The following is a 5,237-nucleotide window of genomic DNA, read 5'->3' as shown; positions in this document are numbered from 1 at the left end:
TTTTGAACTGAAGGCCCAGTGCATGAATTTGTGTACCTTTAAAGGACTGGGTGAGCTCTGCCCCTGTCTTCCTGGCTCTCACTTACCAGCTGCGGAACCTCACAAGTTACTAAATGACTCTGTGCCTCAGTTTCCTCATTTGTTAAATGGGCATGATAATAATAGTGCCTGCCTTATAGGGTTCATATGAGCCCTATACCTATGAGTTAATGTGTGTAAAACATTAAATAAGTTACAATGTATATGACAAAAGCATGATACATAGTAAGCCTCTGATAAAATATTATTTTGTGAATATTATTGTCTAAAATGTAGCTAATTGAAAAGAGAAGTGAGTTTGTTTCAATAAAAATCATACTGATAATAACACAGTTGGTATTTAAACATTAAAAGATTGGTAATATACTCATTAGGGAAGGCCTAAGTGACTGTAACAAACAGAACCCCCCAATTCAGTGGCCTAAAGTACAAGAACTTCATTATTTTCTTAACCACAGAGGGAGGTGTTTCCAGTAAGGTTGTTTTGCTCCATGTGGTGTTTCAGGGCCCCAGGGCCCTTTTGTCTTGAGGTTATTCCTGTCCTTCTGGGCTCATCATCACCTTCATGGTCGAGGCTGGTTGGCCACCTTTGGGTTCTAGCACACAGAAATGGGGGAAAGAAGGCCCACAGTAGTCTTAAAGTCTCTGGCTCAGTGTGGCTACACCACTTCAGCTCACATTCTGTTGAGTTTACTCACATATTCACACCTACCTATCTCTCTTACATCCATGTTTCTCCCTATCTCTCTCTGCCCCCCTCCCTCTCTCCCTTTCACTCTCTCTAAAAATCAAGGGGGGAAAAATATCCTCAGATGAGGATTAACAAAAAGGATGGCCATGACAAAATCCCATAAACTTCTGTTCATCCCAGAAATTCCACTTGCACTGTGAGAATACAGGAGACTTAATTCTTTTTTAACGTACTTGCAGAATGTTTGGGGCTGTTCCATGTAAATGATCAAAAATTATGCTTTCCTGGGAATTTTCTCCAAATGAAAATTGTTATGTCCAGCAAAACAATGTAGGAGGCAGTATTTTCAAAGCTTCATGAAATCACACAGCAGAGCTAGTCATGAGACCAAGCCGCCACCCATTATAGAGAGGGTGTTGTTCCTTATCGAACGGCAAATATTTAAAGAGAAAGGCATTGTGGGGTATCTGAATACACATTTCCTATGGCTCTGCTGCATAGGTTATTGGCTATTAAATTGTGGACAAAGGAAGTGGTGTCTAAAACACCCAGGCCGGCATGGCTCAGTGGTTGAGTGTCGACCTTTGAACCAGGAGGTCATGGTTCAATGCCTGGTCAGGACATGGGCCCAGATTGTGGGCTCCATCTCCAGCAGGGGGTGTGCAGGCAGCTGATCAATGATTGATTCTCTCTCATCACTGATGTTTCTATCTCTCTCTCCCTCTCTGAAATCAATAAAAATATATTTTAAAACACTCAGAAGCAAAGATCTAGTCCTTGAAAAAGAGGATGGGGATCAATGGTTTAACAAATGCCTCCAACTTTGACCCTGAGCACCCAGACCTCCTCTTGTTGACTGGAGCAGGACTGGCCCTGTAGGACTAGAGCTGGCAAGGCAGCTGAGTGGGGTCAGGGAGTGTGGCCAAGGCATTGCAGGTAGCGGGCCTTCATCACTCTTACTCTTGCGGATGGTTCTAGCCCCTGGTCATCTGCTTTCTTTCCCAGGTGCCCCATCCACTCAGGCCAGAACTTCCTGAGCAGCATCAGCATCACACAGTCTGTGTGGCCCATGGCAGGCAGTGCCCAGTCTGTTGGCCTCTCCTCCACACACTCTTCCCAAAGTCACAGCAAGCACTGAGCTTTTATTCATAGTAATAGTAGGCAACGAACAGGCAGTGAAAAGTCACCATCCGTGCTCCCCTTCCCACCTTCCTCTTTTGTTTTTTCCACTTAGACTCAGTGACAGACCATTTTTGGTTGTGGTGAATTTTTATTTAATTAAGAAAAGTTGCATGCATAAGTAAAGTAGAGGCTTGTGCTTATGGGAGCGAGGTTCATCTCCATTTCAGAAGAACATTCCCAGGCCCGGCTGTTGAGTTGTCCTTGGGAGTGGAGTGGGAGTACCTGAGTGAAAACAAGATAACTCCAGTGTCTGTTCCAATGCTCAGGGGTTTATGAGAGTGGAGGCCCCACCTTGGTGCTTCTGGCAGGTAAGTGGACTGGCGAGCCTCTGTAAAGACACGGTCCCTGGTTCCCTTGGTGAGCCTACAAGTGTTTTGAACTCCTGTGATAGGCCAGGCTGAGATGCGAGGGGTTGTTAACAGGCAAGCAATGGTGAGAGTCAAGTCAGAGCTACACATCCTGTGAACCATGGTGATGAGTGAAAAATGTACTTGGAATCAAAATCCTTGGTGACATATGGACAGAAATACACCAGTCTCTCTCCTTTCAGCTTGCTAAACAAACAAACCACATAAACGTCTTTAAAAACTGTTTGTAGGTTAGCTGAGTTTTATGATCGGGACAGATTTTCAGAGCCATCCAGATTTCCAGGATATTAAAGTCAAGAACTGACTTGCTCTATGGCAACAGGGGTGGAACGGGATCCAGATCTCCTGGTGAGCAGGCCACACAGCCACTGAGGTGTCGTTTTGTTGGTTTTTCTAGCTGGGTTGGGGCAAATGGTGTGCAGACAGATGGCAGTGATTGAGGGAGGTCACCCATTCCTCTGGGAGCCTTTGTGTTCAGGGGATGGATGACTGTACAGGAATCCTTTAACCTTTTAGTCTATAATTGAAGTGGCTAGATGTGCTCCTTTAGGGCTTGAGAATTGATGCCATAGGCAAAACCTATTCAATTTAGTTCCTTCATATCAGTTCACCCTTCATTTATACAAACCTGTTGGCCTCAGTCTGGAGTTTTCCTTCTTCAATCAAGGTATGCAATCGATCACAGAGCTCACCAGCCTTGCGTGCCTTCTCGCGACTGATTTCATAAACAGCTGGCAAACAATAATTACTTAGCTCATTATGTTTTGGCACATCTAACATATGCCAGGGAAGTTCTTAAATTTTTGGTGTCACTGACCACATTGGGAATCTGATGAAAGTTACGGATCTTTCCCCCAGAAAAAATGCCTATGTGACATATACAAAAGTTTTGTATCTGGTTGAGAGAAGTATTTATGGACATCTGACGTCTACTCTGGACACCTCTGTGGAGAGGAGCTGGTTAGGGACATGGAACAGTGTTTTGTTTTTTAAAAAAATATTTTTATTGATTTCAGAGAGGAAGGGAGAGTGAGAGATAGAAACATCAATAATGAGAGGAGTCACTGATGGCTGCCTTCTGCACGCCTCCTACTGGAGATCGAGCCTGCAACCTAGGCATGAGCCCTCGACTGCAATCAAACCCGAGACCCATCAGTCTGCAGGCCAACGCGCAATCCACTGAGTCAAACCAACTAGGGCGGAACAGTGTTTTTGAGAACAATTGAGGATCCAGCTAAAGTTAGACACCATTGATTGGTAATGTCCCCAAGATTTCAGGTGACACAGTTTTCCCTAGGTACACTCTTGCCTGGGTGTATGGGTGCAAGAAAGAAGATGGTGAGATTGTTTAGAGACGGAGATTGCCATATTGGGGCAGTGAGGCACCATATGTATGAGTGTGTATGAATTGTAGCTGTTCCTGGGAATGTGTTGGGAATAAGTGAGTACCCAGAACTCAAGAGTAACCAGGGAAGGTAGAGAAAGAACTTAAGAGGGCATAAAAGGGCTTAGATACCTGGGAGGGAGGCAGAGAGGGGTTGCTGGTGGCTGGAGAATATTTGGTTGGAACTGAGAAAGGGAGAGGTAAAAAGCTAGGGAGTGTGGTCACCAGATGGGATTTTAGAGCAGGACTGCAGGAGTGGAGCACTTCTGTGTGGTGACAGGGTTTAGGGTGTGACCTTGTCTAGGGTGTCAGATGTCATTTATGAACCTAAAAGCTGTCCAGGATGCCTGCAGAGGTGAGGGGAGAAGCCTGTAAGAGGCAAGATAATCAGGTAATTTGGGCAAGGGACCTCTTTGATTTTAGAGAGAGAAAAGAAAGCTCTCTGAAGTTGTTTTGCCTGGAAACTTCATTCATCTGAGAATTTTTTTTTCTTCACTTTGCTTGCTGTCTCCTACTCCCAAAAAGGCACATGCTTGGGAATGAGACCTACCTGTTTAGAGCCATTTATTCCTGGGGACCCTAGCTCAATGCCCCAGGCTTCCCAGTTTAGGTCCTGTGGCCCAGGTAATGTGCAAAAATTATTTTTGCCAAACTTTCCATTAATTGTGCTAGCTTCTGTCTGTAGAGTGGTTATAACAACACCTAACTCGATGGGGGTATTCAGTGAGATAATATGGGGACTGTGCCTGGCCCAGCACCTGTTATATCACAACTGCTCAATAACTCAGGTTTCTTTCTACTCAATGCCTTTTGTGCCCAACACCTCTGGTTCCTTGTGCTTCTGATGTGGCTTTATCATTTGACTGGTTTGTATTCACTTTCTTGTACATTATACAAAGCAAAAGCCATAACAATGATAATGAACCCAGGTTTAGGGTTCCAAGGGATGAAATAAAAGGATTGTTATGTTTTCATGTACTCTTTATGTTAAAAATCAATGTTTAAAATAATAATTAAGCAACAAAACTTTAGTGAGATTGAAACGATGTGGTAAAAACTACCTGATTCATCGCCTGATCTTTATTAGTTGGCAGCCTGGTTTCATTTTTAGGATCAAGGAATTAAATGGATCAAGGAGGGGCTTTGATTTCCAGCATTTAGAGCTCCTAGCTTTTGGGGAGAGAAAGAGACCACGGAAATCCAGGAGCCGAAATATGCTCCTTATAATAAAATGCGTATAGGGGTGTGGGTGGACAAAGAAACTGTGACTTAGTCCGTTAGAATTTTCATCGGTAGGGAACCCACCCAGCCCACTATTGCCCTGCCAGATTCCCAAAGTAACAGGATCCAAGTCTCCAGGCCAGATTTTCCCTCTAGCCATTCCTGGCCACGCAAAGCGGAGCTGCGAGCACACAGAAAGGGATGTCTTCATCGCCAACCGGGATGGCACAAACCCGCTCGCTCGGGGAGTGCTGAGAACCAAAGGGTCCCTCCACCGCCCTTAGCAGCCAACATGACTTGACTGCCCCCATCCCGCGCGGTGCCTAGTCTCCAGGCGCCCCCCCCTTTCCGG

The sequence above is a fragment of the Myotis brandtii genome, unplaced genomic scaffold (genome assembly GCF_000412655.1).
Source record: "Myotis brandtii unplaced genomic scaffold, ASM41265v1 scaffold363, whole genome shotgun sequence".
NCBI lineage: Eukaryota > Metazoa > Chordata > Mammalia > Chiroptera > Vespertilionidae > Myotis > Myotis brandtii.
The sequence above is the reverse complement of the archived record's forward strand: the minus strand, read 5'-3'. Positions refer to the sequence as shown.